The 16,718-nt window shown below is 39.5% G+C and overlaps 2 protein-coding genes across 3 annotated transcripts in view; one reads left to right on the forward strand and one right to left on the reverse strand.

The window, feature by feature from the left end:
* Positions 1-16,718, reverse strand: part of LOC117198175 (uncharacterized) — an 84,603-nt gene that overhangs the window by 65,713 nt on the left and 2,172 nt on the right. The window lies entirely within an intron of this gene.
* PLS3 (plastin 3) overlaps positions 15,903-16,718 on the forward strand; it is a 92,440-nt gene continuing 91,624 nt past the window's right edge. Inside the window, exon 1 of one of the 2 annotated variants that reach the window (XM_004283976.3) lies at positions 15,903-16,050. The gene's annotated coding sequence lies outside the window, so the exon portion shown is untranslated. Of the gene's footprint in view, positions 16,051-16,688; positions 16,708-16,718 lie in introns of those variants that run through there. The other variant, XM_033413345.2, reaches the window with a different exon arrangement.

Consider the following 16,718-nt stretch of genomic DNA (forward strand, 5'->3'; position numbering starts at 1 on the left):
ATAACTATGTATATCTATATTGACTGCTATATAGTCTATTTGTTACCCCCTGAGATTTTAATAACACTGGAATATATTTAATTTTGCAGTAAATAAAGTCCTTCAGAGAAGAGAAGTCAAAAGGGAAATTAGATTGTTCAGAAAGCAAATGTCCCATTTCCTGAGGTTGCAACAACAGAAAAAGTTCATACTTGGGCTCCTTTCACCTCCCCTCAACCAATGTAGCCCTCAATCCTCTAATTTACGGAACAGTTTAACTTAGTCACCTCTTACAGGGGTGCCCTCACCTCATACCCTGGCCCAATCCTGATTCTAAATGGGGTTGCGGGGTGGTGTGAAGCCTGATAAAAGAACTTGGTGGCTATTATTCACATCACTCGATGAGACTGTGACCACTGAAAGAGCCACTGAAGGCTTTGTTCCTTCTCTGATGTAGGTCTGCCAATAACTTGCACTCCTACTATAGCCCTTCAAATGTTGTCCTGCCTTCTCTCTCCCCTCACATCCCTGCCCCCAACTTCAAGTCCTTCCAGGGACTGGATTTCTTGACCTTGAACTCTAATGACTCTAATGAATCACTGGTACCCAGTGCCACATCTTCCAGATGCTGACCACCACCAGCACTTCCTTTTTGAGTCTATCATAAACAATTAAAACCTATGAACTTTACAAAGCATTGTTACATTTGTTTATTTCACCCGGTCCTCACAATCCTGTATGCTTGGGTACGTGCATTTCTTATCTTCATTTTAAGGATAAGAAGCCTGAAGAGTTTTGACTCGCCCTGGGACACAAGGATATTAGGTAGCAGAGCTCCTTTTTCTGATTTCCTGGCCAGTGCTCTTTCATCTCTGCCCTGTTGCATTCTGACTATCCTTTCTGCCCATTGGCCGATATACTGATTTCAGATCTATTTTTGACTTCAAGTTCGCAAATGCTTGCTTTTTGTTTTTTGCCTCTGGGGGTCCACTTCTCATTTTCCTCTCTAGCCCAGAGATTCTCAAACTTTACAGTGGACCAGAATCATCCGGGATGCTTGTTAGAATGTGGCTTCTGAGGCCTCAACCCCAAGGGATGTGATTTAGTATGTTTGAAGGGAGGATGCAGGAATCTCCATTTTAACAATTACTCTAAGTGATTATGATGGAAGGGAGTCCAAAGACCACCCTTTGAGAAATGCTGTTTTAACTATTCTGAAAGAAGGCTACAATCAGATAATCCTCAAAGTGAAAACTGCTGGGGGATTCTTCAGTTTGAGTGTTGTGTTGCCTTGAGTTACAGAGCTCTTACACAATGTGAAGTGAATAATGTGGAACATTCAATCAACACAGTTGTTCACCGCAGTAAAATGTCAACATTTCAAGTCTTTTCTTCAAAAGACTTCTTAAGAATCACTCTCTCTATACACGGTCCTGTTTAAAAGGAATTACAGCTGCTCCTACTTTTGTAACTAACACTTCCAAATCTGTCTATAAAATATTTAAGATGAACAAAGTACAGCTATAGCTATATTTGCAGTCGTGTAGAACAAATCCATTGCCTTCAAAATTATAAATCTGACTAATTAAAACTAACCAAAAACTCTACTCAATAAGAATGGAATTTTTAAGCACATAAGCAATGGAAGAAACTGCAAATGGAAAAACCAATAGATTTGGACTACACAAAAATGGAAAAACTTGAAGCTCAAAAGCCATTACTAAATAAGAAAACTTAGAAGACAAGCCACAAACTGGGAAAAATATTTGCAACGAACATTAAAAAGGGATGATCGATTTAAAATACTAAAAAGCTCACAAAAATCAAAATGGAAAATGGGTAAAGCACAAGAAAAGAGATAAATACACATGAGGCAAGTTCAAGAACCTAATGGATATATTTTTTTAGATGCTCAATATTTTAAAATACCACTTTTGTCAATCAAATTAAGAACTTTTAAATGATTATTTGGGAGAGTTCAGTGAAAAGGACAGGCATGCTCAAACACTGCTGGTGGCTGGGTAAATTGGTACAAACTTTTTAAAGATACTTTTAAAATTCTTATCGTGAATGCTTTTTGAAAAAAAATCACACACTTAGACCCAGTAAGTTCCTTTGTAGGATTCCACTCTAATGAAACAATCAGAAATTCAAAGATTACAGAATTATTTTTAAGATGGAAAAATTGGACTCACACTGAATGTCCAACCATAAAAGCATGTTATTTTTAATAAACAGCCCGTGGTATATTCATATGACAAAATGTTATATAACAATTTAAACTGGTGTTTTCAAATACTTAATGGTTCTTGAAAATGTTTCAGATGTAAGGACACTTTGAAAAGCCAAGATATAGCATTGTATATATAATATGATCCCAATTTTCTTTTAAAATATTTTATATGCACATTAAAAAGCTGTAAATAACTACATCAAAATGCTAACAGCTGTTATATCTGGGTGTTGAGATTTTTATTCTCCTCTTAGTACTTTTCTGTACTATCAATTCTCTACAATGACCATACATTACTTTTATAATCAGAAAATGCAACAAATGGTATTTCAAAAGTCCCTCTGAAAGCATAACATAAAGAAGGAAAAGTTGTCAACTTAATTAATTTATAGTTTGCAAGTGACAGAGAACATTCACCACTTGTTTCTGTAGCAGGCACTGGAATCCATTTATGGAATGCCAGTGACCTTATATTCTGAAGACAACTGCTTATCTGTCTCCTTAATTGAAAGAGGGGGATATGGACTCAAGGCAACAGTCTCTGGGAACAGATGTCTGAAGGAAAATAAAACAATTATCAGGATAAAGCAAAAGGAAATTTTTACTAACAATCCTTGTCTAACTATATTCTAATTTAGGAGTCTTAGACCAAAACACTTCTCCTTGTACAATCTGGTACCCGAATTGACCAACGTAACACCATTAACACTTCTGAGTTTTTTGTTGTTCTTTTTTTTTTTTAACAGAAAAGACTTTCCTTCAAGATATTTAAATTGTAATCATAAGAGAAATGTCATATTCCTTCCTTGACAGTTGAATGGTTGGACAGGGGTTAGTTTTGGTAAGTAAAAGACTGAAAAGGAAGATGACACAGGCTGGGATACTTGACCCGACCCATCAAAGACCAACTTTGCAGGAGAAAATACCAAAGAATCTTAGGCATCCATATTAATTTTGTTTGTATCATGCTTGATAGACTGATGGGACAGAGATAATTCTGGTACACTACTTGCTAGCTGAATACCCACCCAGAGCCCAAATTTCTTCATATTAAAATCAGCATGGAAAATGGTCCCTTCTTGGTTACTGGGCAAATGAAAACTAAGTGGGGGTCACTTCAGGTAATCTGGAAGGGAGTTAGAGCCAAGATTTTTCTCCCAGCTCCACAGGAGGTCACTACTTGAGCATTCCCAAACTCAAAGTGGGGAATTAGACTTGGTGAGTTTAATTCTCCATGTTTAAAAGGGAGTTTAATTCTTCATGTTTAAAAGGATAGGTTCAGAACTGAGGGATTTCAGTTCGATATCTAATTTATCGAACCTCTGTCCAGGGCTAGACATGCCAATTAACACACTGAGTAGTCACTGTATACAGTGTAATTTGAAAGATATTTTAAGGATTATGCATCCAAATCTCCCCTCCCCTAACCCCTTGAAACTGGCTGTCCTGATATACTACCATTCGCCAGGACATTTACTGATTGGGAGGGATGGCAAGGAGTTAGCTAATAACACATTAACAGTGATGAGTTTATCTAATTCAAACCTATCCATTGGTACTTAGGGAAAGAAATCAGAGACTGAGAGCACACAAGCAAAGGCAGATATTGTAGGGATCCTATGAAGTGGGGGAAGAGAGTTACTCAAATAATGGAAAAGAATGGGTGAAAGAGCTCTAAAGATGGATTTTGCCTACATTAATTCAACAGACATTTATTGAGCCAGATACTGTGTCAGCACTGCAAATACAAAGCAAGGGGCCTTCCCTTAGATTTCATGGTCTACTGGGGATGTGGGGAATATGTGAATTCAGAAGTTTAGTCCAATCTTACATTCTAGTAAAAAGCTTTGGCAGACAACTCAGCCTCTTCTTCATCTTTCATCAAACATTTATTTGCTCTATTATGTACCTGGGACTTAGAAACTAGGGACACAAAGCCCAATAAGGTGGAATCACTGCCCTCAAAGAGCTCCCTATACCTGGTCGGAGACATAGACAACAATGACAGCACCATGCTCTGGGAGCTAAGTATGAGATGTTGTGAGAGTGCAGAGATAGAACCATTAGCTCTGCCTTGTAGGGGCTGGAGAAGTCATCTCCAAAGATGTCATTTGATACAGGACTTGAAGGATGGTTAGGGACCTGCTAGGTTAAAAAGGAACATGAAAGCAGACCTCACAGAGGAACAGAGGGTAAATGATAGATGTACTACGTACCGATACTTTATTTATGTTATATTTGATCCTTCATTCAATAACAACTAATTGAGCACATGCTATATACCTGGCACTGTGCTCAAGTGTTAATCCTCTGAATTTTCTTATGAGTATACCAAGGCAGACAGAGACTAAATAACTTTCTCAAAGCCACACAGATAGCAAGGGACAGATTCAAACCAAGTTCTGACTCTCCTTAAATACACGTTTTCTATTCCACTGTCAAAAGTGGATTATATAGGTATACAGGCATATTTGGGAAATGATGAAATAGTTGGTTTAGCTAGAATATGAGGGAATGCGTGGGTGGGGTGAGAAGTGGCGGCAGACAATCTGTGGAATGTTTCACTAATTTGCATGTTAAGGTTTATATATCTGATCATTTGCATTCAATTTTAGAAAAGGAGAAATAATTCCTTTTTGTGCCTTTTCAAGAAGATCCTGGAACAGGTATAATAATAACTTTTTAAAGTTTTTAGAAACTTATGACCCCGCAATGTTGAGAGGAAAACAAACCAAGAAAGAATTAAAATTGATTCTCAATGCAACCATTTTTTACTTACAATTACGTTAAAACACCATGAACATTTATCACCCAGCTTTCCAGACAATATGCCCGAACCCAACCGAGGAGCAGGGAACAGCTGTCTGAAGCAAATATGAGGATACCAAATAAAAACCACAACCTTCATGTTGCATCATAACTATATTGTATTTATATAATCTCATGTTTTCATTTTCCAAAAACCATTGCCAAATTGTGCATACACCTTGAAAATTCATTACTTATAAAATTAAATCTCATTAAATGATCTATAAATGTATTAAGAAGTGTTACAAAAGAAAGTGTTTTGCAATAAAGATTAAGTTGTTGTGTGGAGCAAGCCACCAGTTTCATAGGATTTCTATTAAGCCTTCAGGGCAGTAATTGAAATGACCTATCTTAGTGATCATGGGAAAGAATTGTCCCCTGTACTGAGATTTAAGATGTCGGTTTTAAGATTGTAGATGTTAATGTTTAAGCAAATATTTAGCTTCCATGAAGCATCAAAGCATTATAATTAATTTAATGGCTTTTAATAGGAATAACTGAAAACACAGAAATTAGCTCTGAGCATGGCACTTTCATTTTAAAATTTTAAGTAATTGAAAAAAAACCTACTAATGGTTATGCATTTTTTGGATTTCGATAATACTTTATCCTTTCATACACAGTTTTGTAATTTATATATCAATTTCCCTTTTAGAAACAGAATTTTTTAAACATCTTTATTGGAGTATAATTGCTTTACAATGTTATGTTAGTTTCTGCTGTATAACAAAGTGAATCAGCTATATGTATACATATATCCTCATATCCCCTCCCTCTTGAGCCTCCCTCCCACCCTCCCTATCCCACCCCTCTAGGTGGTCACAACGCACCGTACTTCTAATTATTTATAAAGCTCTATGAGGGACTTCCCTGGTGGCACAGTGGTTAAGAATCTGCCTGCCAATACAGGGGACACGGGTCTGATTCCTGGTCCGGAAAGTCCGGAAGATCCCACATGCCACGGAGCAACTAAGCCCGCGAGCCACAACTACTGAGCCCGCGTGCCACAACTACGGAAACCCGCACGCCTAGAGCCTGTGGTCCGCAACAAGAGAAGCCACCGCAATGAGAAGCCCACACACTGCAACAAAGAGTAGCCCCCTTCGCCACAACTAGAGGAAGCCCGCACACAGCAACAAAGACCCAATGCAGACATAAATAAATAAATAAATATATTAAAAAAAACCCCAAAACTCTATGAGACATTTGGAAAAAATTATACTACTACCGATAAGCATTCAATTAGTCCACTTTTCTGGCCTGAACTTTGGAGGCTGAGCTGTTCCAAACCTTCAGAGGATTTTCTTTCCTCCACAAAAAAAAAAAAAAAATACTAATGGAAGTATTGGTTCATTTTTGAGAAATTTATATTTACTTCAAAACGGAAAGTAAGATTGAGAAAAGACCTTAATGTTCTGAATCATTTCTGGTAAAAAGAATGATATCTATTACTATTTTAAATATTTCAAGTTAAATTTTAAAGACGAAAGACTCCCGAACGACTGCTTCTAGTCTGGCACATCCATCCGTTCTGTGCATCTGGGGAGCTCTAACGCATAATCATATGTCACTGGGAGGTAGGAGAGGCTGGTATTCATATCTGGGTTTAAAGGAAGTACTGCCAACCCTTTGCAATCTGTTAACCTATGCCTCTCTCCTTGGTGGGTTTTCTGCTCTTGAAATTTACACTGATCCAGAATGATTAAGTCATGTACTGACTGAGAAGTACCTGCTTCAGACAAGGTAACAAAGAAACTGGAAAGGATAAATAAGCCTAGAATCTGTTTCTCAGATTTGAAGAGAAAGGGCTTGCCCTCCTTTAACAGAAGAGAAGGACTTTTGTATACTCAACAATAAGGAAAGGGGGAAATGAGAATTAAAGAGGCAAACTAGGTGAAGTCTTTCCATTGTGGCGCAGAATGACCTGTCAAGTGACCTCTTTGCAGACATTGAATTGTTCCTCCTGTTGTGAATAATTTACTCCAGCTTCCCCAGGAATAATGTACTGACTTTCATGCCTCTTAGAATCAGACTAATTAATTAGAGAGCCGACTTAAAAAAGTAGTCGGAACAAGGGATCTTTGCATCGTGTGACCTGTAGGGGGCACTGTCTCAAAACCAGCAAATCATCTCTATGCTGAGCTGCTATTCAGGTTTTCCTTGTCTTCACTTGCCTCCCCTTGCCTCCTTGTCAAGCCCTCATCTTGGACTGGGTCCTTAAAACTTGGATTTTGCATTTCTTTTGGTTGACAGGGTTCCTGATCTTGGTCAGTCCCGGCCCTACTTTTGCTCTGTAAGTGCAAGGTTTTGGAGACCCACTTACACCCTACCTGCTATTTGGGTACACTCAGGTAGTACCTTATTGTTGACTTCCCTTCTCCAGGAAACTGACAGCTGGAAGGGACTCTATCCTGCTACATGGCCTGAGTTAAGGCAGGGTCACTGGAATACATCATTATCTAGCATATTTGCAAATCCACACTTAAAATTGAATTACATAGAAAGAAGATTATAATCCTGAAAATGCCATCTGGTAAGGTAACTATAAAAGGACTTTGAAAGAACCAAAAGATTACGGCAAGTCATTTTGCTCCTGTGGGCCTCTGTTTTACTAATCAGTAAAGTGAGGGAGATGGTCTATAATGTTCCTTCTAACACAAAAATTCTATGATTTTCATTCTCAAATTATTTTATTTTTTTGAATTTTATTTATTTTTTTATACAGCAAGTTCTTATTAGTTATCCATTTTATACATATTAGTGTATATATGTCAATCCCAATCTCTATTTTAGTTTTTAAATGTGATGCTTCAGGAGACCCTATATTAAACAAATTAAAGAAAATGTCGGCCATATGCTATGGGTGTTTTGTTATCAACACATTTATGTTGAAATATATTTCATTTGTTTAAAACTACCTCCCTCCGACACACGATTTATGTGACTCGTAATTCAGAGTTCATCAGGTAGGACAAGTTGGGCTATAATAGTATATTTTCTGGAAAATTTGATAAATTAGGCCTCTGTCTATATCCTGCCTAGAGGATAAACTGAATATCTGTTGTTTTCTGTTTGTAACAAATAACTGTTGACTAAGCTTTTCACTGAAACTATCCTATATTTTAATATCCTGTAGAATATAGCCTGAAAATAAACTCTCTTTATTTCCAGTCTTCAGAGTCCTAAAATATCTATGTTATTAATCCTGGACATCACCTAAAATATTGCTTAAGAGGAAGACAGAATTATATTTTTCCTGCTGCCATTGGCATGAATTTCTATTTCACGGATCCACTGACTTACTCTTCAAAGGTGACAGTGTCATTTGGTGGAAAGAAAGCACGATGTGTAGAATTATAAAAATAAATACATGCTACTATACACCGTCAACATTAGGTTAGGCATAAGTGTAATAAACATGCCTGCTTATCAATGAGATTTACCACTAGTGGGCTAACCAATTTTCCATGGAATTGAGAAGAAAGGTAAAATCATCAGCTGCATTCCCATGCTTTATTTATTTATTTATTTATTGCGGTACGCGGGCCTCTCACTGTTGTGGCCTCTCCCATTGCGGAGCACAGGCTCCGGACACGCAGGCTCAGCGGCCATGGCTCACGGGCCTAGCCACTCCGCGGCATGTGGGATCTTCCCAGACCAGGGCAAGAACCCGCGTCCCCTGCATCGGCAGGCGGACTCTCAACCATTGCACCACCAGGGAAGCCCCCATGCTTTATTTTTTGGGATAAAGTACAGTGAACGTTTCCTGTAATATCCTATGGTTCTATTCACAGGCTGTAGAGTCAGATATGAGATGGAATATCTCCTCCCCACTCCTGTACCTTCCAGCTTCTACATTACAAGCCAAATGATCTTGGGCAAAAGTTACTAATTAATTCTATAAGCCTTATTTTCTCATTTGAATATGGGGATAATAACACTTCCATTCATGGAATAGTTATTAGCCTTAAATGAGATAATATACATAAAGTTCCTAGTACAAGTCCTGCCACATAGCAGGAGCTCAATAAGAGGTAGCTGTAGTTGTCATTCCCCCCACCCCCGTGGAATTCCGCAATTGTGATTACATTCAAATTTGAATAGTGATAAAGAAATGAGAGTAGAATACAGCTATCCATCAGTTGCTTGGTATTAAAGATTGTAAAGACCTAAGATTGTAATGTGCAAAGGAGCTAATTTCTATCTTAATCTGTTTCATATCTTCAGTCATGAACCAATTCTAACGTAAATATACCCCTTTAAGAACACAACTCCACCCGGATACCAAGTCCAAATTGGGGCAAGCACAGGAACCCAGATGGAGTCAGCAAACTAAGCTGCTCCAGGCCCAACCTGTTGCTGCTTGTTTTTGTAAATAAAGCTTTATTGGCACATCACCAAGGCCATTTGTTTACTTATTGTCTGTGGCTGCTTCTGTACTCTTAACAGCCAAGTTGAGTAGTTGTACCAGAGACTATATGGCCTGTGTGCCAAAAATATTTACTATCTGGCCCTTTGTAGACAATGTTTTTGACTCCTGACTTAGAATATTCCTACGAGTCTGATCTCATTTCACATGGTGTACTTTCCTGAAGACTCCCAAATACTTAAAAAAAATTTAAAGTTTACTTAAGCTTAGTTACTTCTAGGCCTACTCCATTCCATCCACTAGATGAGATGTATCTTACTATAATGGTGCCAGTGTGTGAAAGGGAATCCTCTCTGAATGGACAGGTTTACACTCTATTTACACCCTTGTTCAGGTGACCCTATGACATTGATGAAGAAACAAACCAGTGGATGCATTCTTGGTTCTGAATTATCAAAGAGATGTTTGTTGGTTCAAAATGAAACTTCTTGTCCTCAGCCCTTCTGTGACATTTTATAAGGAAACTCTTGGTTATTTAGACCAAATGTCCAATTATCTTTCTGACTGCAATTAGTTATGAAAACATTGGCATGATATAATCCCTAAACCAGTATAGTCACATGATTACTTAAACCTTTCTAAAAGTATCAGAGAAGAAATATATCTTTTTTTTTTTTTTTTTTTTTGCTATCCAGCTTCTGTTTCTGGCTTATTTGATTTGTTGAAATCAAATGTTTTTGCAGTGTTGAAATCTCTTTTGTGGTAAATTGAAGCACTTTGTCCTTCTTGCAATGACAGTGGCAAACAAGGGATCATGCTGAACAAGAGGTAGATGACTTTATCTACCAAGGCCCTTTTGATTTCTGAGTTTAGTTTGCCTCTTGCAATACAGATCCTTTCTATACTTGTTTCCTGCCGTCACATGCCATATCTTCACTAGTGTGGTTTTCCTGTGCTTAAGCAGCCTAATTGTGTCAATCTCTTTTTTAATACCAGCTTTATTGAGATATAATTCACAACACCATACAATTCACCTGCTTAAATGGTACAATTCAATGGTTTTTAGTGTATTTACAGAGTTGTGCAACCATCAGTTTATTTTAGAACATTTTCATGGCCCCAAAAGGGAACCCCATCAGCAGTAACTCCCCATTTTCCTTCACATTCACCCCTCCCCACCCCAGCTCCCAGCAACAATGAATCTACTTTCTGTCTCTATGGATATTCCCTTTTTGTACATTTCAGATAAATAGAATCATACAATATGTGGTCTTTTGTAACTGGCTCCTTTCACTTAGCATAATATTTTCAAAGTTCATCTATGTTATAACTCTGTCAATCTCTTTTTAAAGTCACATTTTGTTTGTTTAGTAGACACAGACTCAAATATTTATAGTATTTAACCAATGACCTATGTGGTGAAAGCTCCTTTTTCAGTGTCTTGATCCATCCATCTGCCTTCAAATACTAATAGCATTTAAAAATCATATTATAGTCTCTCTCTCTCTCTCTCTCTCTCTCTCTCTCTCTCTCTCTCTCTCTCACACACACACACACACACACACAAACATGCTCTTATGCACACAGACACTTTTAAATTCACTAAAATCTGGCCTAACATATTTGAGAATCAAACAATCAAGAATAATAGGCTAACTATTATTCAACATAGTTTTGGAAGTTTTAGCCACAGCAATCAGAGAAGAAAAAGAAATAAAAGGAATCCAAATCAGAAAAGAAGAAGTAAAACTGTCACCGTTTGCAGATGACATGATACTATACATAGAGAATTCTAAAGATGCTACCAGAAAACTTCTAGAGCTAATCAATGAATTTGGTAGAGTAGCAGGACACAAAATTAATGCACAGAAATCTCTTGCATTCCTATACACTAATGATAAAAAATCTGAAAGAGAAATTAAGGAAACACTCCCATTTACCATTGCAATTAAAGAATAAAATACCTAGGAATAAACCTACCTAAGGAGACAAAAGACCTGTATGCAGAAAACTATAAGACACTGATGAAAGAAATTAAAGATGATACAAACAGATGGAGAGATATACCATGTTCTTGGATTGGAAGAATCAACATTGTGAAAATGACTAGCTATACTACCCAAAGCAATCTACAGATTCAATGCAATCCCTATCAAACTACCAATGGCATTTTTCACAGAACTAGAACAAAAAATTGCACAGTTTGTATGGAAACATAAAAGACCCCAAATAGCCAAAACAATCTTGAGAAAGAAAAATGGAGCTGGAGTAATCAGGCTCCTGGACTTCAGACTATACTACAAAGCTACAGTAATCAAAACAATATGGTACTGGCACAAAAACAGAAATATAGATCAATGGAACAGGGTAGAAAGCCCAGAGATAAACCCACACACATATGGTCACCTTATCTTTGATAAAGGAGGCAAGAATATACAATGGAGAAAAGATAGCCTCTTCAATAAGTGGTGCTGGGAAAACTGGACAGCTACATGTAAAAGAATGAAATTAGAACACTCCCTAACACCATACACAAAAATAAACTCAAAATAGATTAAAGACCTAAATGTAAGGCCAGACACTATAAAACTCTTAGAGGAAAACCTAGGCAGAGCACTCTATGACATAAATCACAGCAAGATCCTTTTTGACCCACCTCCTAGAGAAATGGAAATAAAAATAAACAAATGGGACCTAATGAAACTTAAAAGCTTTTGCATAGCAAAGGAAACCATAAAAAAGATGAAAGGACAACCCTCAGAATGGGAGAAAATATTTGCAAATTAAGCAACTGGCAAAGGATTAGTCTCCAAAATATACAAGCAGCTCATGCAGCTCAATATCAAAAAAACAAACAACCCAATCCAAAAATGAGCAGAGGACCTAAATAGACATTTCTCCAAAGAAGATATACAGATTGTCAACAAACACATGAAAGAATGCTCAACATCACTAATCATTAGAGAAATGCAAATCAAAACTACAGTGAGGTATCACCTCACACCAGTCAGAATGGCCATCATCAAAAAATCTAGAAACAATAAATGCTGGAGAGGGTGTGGAGAAAAGGGAACCCTCTTGCACTGTTGGTGGGAATGTAAATTGATACAGCCACTATGGAGAACACTATGGAGGTGCCTCAAAAAGCTAAAAATAGAACTAACATACAATCCAGCAATTCCACTTCTGGGTATTTATCCAAAGAAAACAAAAACACTAATTTGAAAAGATATATGCATTCCTATGTTTACTGCAGCATTATTTACAATAGCCAAGATATGGAAGCAACCCAAGTACCCATTAATAGAGGGATGGATAAAGAAGATGTGATGTACATACATACAGTGGAATATTACTCAGCCATAAAGAAGAGTGAAATCTTGCCATCTGTGGCAACATGGATGGACCTGGAGGGTATTATGCTAAGAGAAATAAGCCAGATAGAGAAAAACAAATACCGTATGACTTCACTTATATGTGGAATCTAAAAAGCAGAACAAACGAACAAACAAAACAAAACAGAAACAGACTCAGAGATACAGAGAACAAACTGGTAGTTGCCAGAATGGAGGAGGCATGGGGGAATGAGTGAAATAGGTGAAGGGGAATAAAAGGTACAAACTTCCAGCTATAAAATAAATGTCACAGGAATGTAAGGTACACGTACGGAATATAGTCAATAATATTATAACAACTTGTATAGTGATTGATGGTAAGTGGACTTATTGTGATGATCATCTCATATAAAAGTATCAAATCAACATGTACACGTGAAACTAATATAATATTGTATGTTAATTATAACTCAGTTTTTAAAAGATGAATTAGGCCCTATGATCTGCCTTTGAGCTTCTGAAAGGAACCCTGAAGACCAGCTGTGCAAGTCTCTTTTTTTTTTAATATTTATTTATTTATTTTAGCTGCGCCGGGTCTTAGTTGAGGCACGCGGGATCTTTTAGTTCTGGCATACAGGATCTTTTAGTTGCTGCATGCAGCCTTCTTAGTTGCGGCATGTAAACTCCTAGCTGTGGCATACATGTAGGATCCAGTTCCCCTACCAGGGATCAAACCGGGTCCCCTGCGTTGGGAGCGCAGAGTCCTACCCACTGGACCACCAGGGAAGTCCCTGCAAGCCTCTTTATATAGATAGGAAAACTACCAACTTTGGGTTACTTTGTGAATGATCCTATATGGCTTAAATTGATGGTGTGATAGATCAGAAAGAAATGCAGTTTGAATAGAGCTTTGAGTCTGAGGCTCCTTTCTTAGAGCAAAATGTTAGCCTCTGAAAAGGACTTTTAGATTTTGCGTAACACGAAAGTAGCTTAGTTACATCAAGATGGCTATCATAGCAGTATTCATTAAAATGGAGTTCTACTTTGTTGAGCTTGTTAAACAGGAATCTCAACCAGCATCCAAATAGGGCAAGTTTTATCTGTTGGAAACTACCGAGGCACTGAGACACAGTGCCATTACCTGGGCACCCTGTGGCTTTGAAACTGTGACCACTGTACTTCCATTAAAGTGACATTTCTTGACCACAAACTCTTACTGAATTCTGACATCAGTGTTAGTAAATAAAGTAAAGCTTCTATGTAAGCTTTTTTGAAAAGAAAAAAACAGGAAAGTGTAAATAGCATATGCATAGGATTCTTACTATTTTGACTTATTCTAAATTCTAACACTTGAAAAATAAACTAAAATAGAATACTAAGTTAAGTAATTGAGACAAATATATCCATACTCAAAAATTTAGCTTGCACAGTCCCTTCATACAGACATTCTAAGTCTGTAAATTTAAGTTTTAAAGCAGGTGGAAGCTCTTCAGTGGTGACTTAACAGACGCCATAAAATGTAGAAAACTGAAGTACTGTATTAGTGTATCTAGAAATTTTGTGTAAAGAATTCCAGAAACCATACCAAACCTTGGGCCAATTACTGAAAGCCAGAAATCTCACTGTGGATCCTCTCGTAAATGTGTGTGGCGGTACACTTCACAGTCCACACAACACGAACATGTTGAAATCAGTATTTTTGTGCTGACCCAAACCTGACCCAATACAAAATCTCTCATACCAGAAATTTAATATTTCCGATAGCCAGATTGCTCTCTCATTTCTTTTTCACCTTTCTGTGCCTTTCATATGTTCTTCCAGTTGGTTAATCATTAATTAATATTTAATGAGCCTTTTTCCCAGTGCCAATTCCTTCTCTGCTAGTGTAGCCTTTAGGCAGTATATGAACTCCCCTCTTCTGCCCATTCAAGAAGCGCCAGCACTCACTATACGTTAATTTCTCTAAGGAAATTCATAATAGCAGATGAAGTGAGGGTTCCTTGACAAGATCATTCGATTTTCAGGCCACTCTTTTTTTTTGGCCGCGCCCTGAGGCATGCGGGATCTTAGTTCCCTGACCAGGAATGGAACACATACCTCCTGCATTGGAAGTCTTAACCACTGGACTGCCAGGGAAGTCCCAGGCCACTCTTAATTTAGCAATTTTCGTAGTGAATATAAAATGAGAAGTAAGTGAACCAATTTTTAATTCTTAAAAAACTTTCCAAGCACACATTTCCTGAACAAAATGGTTGTGACTGAAACAGGAAAGGGCTTAGCCTTTCTCTTCTACAGCTGTGCCACAAGCTCTTGACCTGACCCTGGAGAATCCGTCAAACTCTGGTCCTTGGAGCTGATTTTGGACCTGGAGTGAGCCAAAGGATTGGAATGCACAATAAGGAGGGGAAACCTCCACGTGTATTAATGAAAGAGGTCAATTATGACACAGAGGCCAAGAAGAAGAAAGGGTCCTCTGGGAACCAGGAGCATGTCTCCAAGTTTTCTCTGGTGAAAGGAGACTGATGAAAATTGACATCCATTTCCAGTCAAACGAGTGGGAACCACGTTATTTCCACCTTCCCTTCCCACCTCCACCTCTCATTCCTTTCCGCATGGACAAACAGACCAGACAGGTGATTTGGGTCAACAATTTACTTGGGCACGAAGCCAAAAACATGAGAGCCTCGTCCTGTCCATATATCTGCTCCCTAGACCTCGCTGGAAAGGGAAGATTGCTGAGGTTTTCCCTCTGCGTTGTTCCGCACACAGGCTGATTGGAGCAGAAGAAACTAAGTACTAGTATTACTAGTCCCTTCCCATGCCGAGATTCTCTTTACGATTCTGTGTTGAAACTGTACTCTCCAGAGACTTAAATAGGGGCTTGGTGACGTTCAAACTCTCGCTCCAACATTCTCATCTCTTCGTTTATTCCATACGATTTTTTGGAACGTGGTCCCCGAGCCAGGCTCTGAGGACTTCTAATCTCTTCATAGCCAGGGAGGGGAAGTAACAAGAGCGGAGGACCAATCTCCGCTCCCAGCCGCAGAGTTAGTCCCCATCCCTCCAGGGCGCCCATCCTGGTGCCTATTCTCCCAACTCCCCACCCAGTTGATGTGACAGGCTCGTGGCCCAATCCCCTTCCTGGTTCCCAGCTGACTGCTAGCACCACCGGAGCCAATGGCGGCGGCCGAGGGGCGGAGGGGGCTGGCAGGAGGGGAGGGAGCGCTGGCTTTAGAACCACAGCCGCAAAAATTCCGAGCGGCAGAAGTTGTCTGAGTGCGTCGGTTGGAGGCTGTCTGGCCAGATCCGGTACTCTGCGACTTTATGTAAGTGCTCTGCAGGCGCGGGAGGGCACTAGGGGAGCGGGATCCCTGGGCGTGGGCATGAGTGGGTCCAGGAGAGAGCATCTCCGGGAACCTCGGCAGGAACGTGCCTGGCACGGGAGGCGGGGGACTGAGAGGGAGGCTGCAGAAATTTCTGTCCTAGACCTTGGGCGCCAAAGCGGTCGTTCGCATCAAGAACGGGTGGGAGTGACCGAGTGTTCCCCACGACCACCGCCCGCCGCAAACACGTTTTCTGCTTTTCACTGGAGAGATGGTGTTTTCTCACTAGTTGCTCTTAACTTGTTGCCAAACTTGGGCTGGAGTCCTTGACGCCAGCCCTTGCCCTTCTCCCCTTCCGTGGCGGCGGCCCCGAAGTGGAAACCAAGCGCCTAACTTCCCTCTGTCGTCCTTCTTCAGCTACTGCCACCCTCCTCCCCCCCTCCTCCGCCGGCTCCGGACTCAGGAAATCCCGGAGCCGGTCGCCGGCGACGCCTCCAGCCCCCGCTCGCCCTCCTCGGGTGACCTCACGGGCTCACCCCGGCCCCCGGGCTCCACGGGGTGCGGTGGCCCAGGGAAGGAACGAGGCTCCGGTTGCCTGCCTGCCGCCTGCTTCCCTTACCATTAGCGAGCGAATCGCTATCGCACCGCGTCTCCCTATGAGTAAGCACTTT

The sequence above is a fragment of the Orcinus orca genome, chromosome X (assembly GCF_937001465.1).
Source record: "Orcinus orca chromosome X, mOrcOrc1.1, whole genome shotgun sequence".
NCBI lineage: Eukaryota > Metazoa > Chordata > Mammalia > Artiodactyla > Delphinidae > Orcinus > Orcinus orca.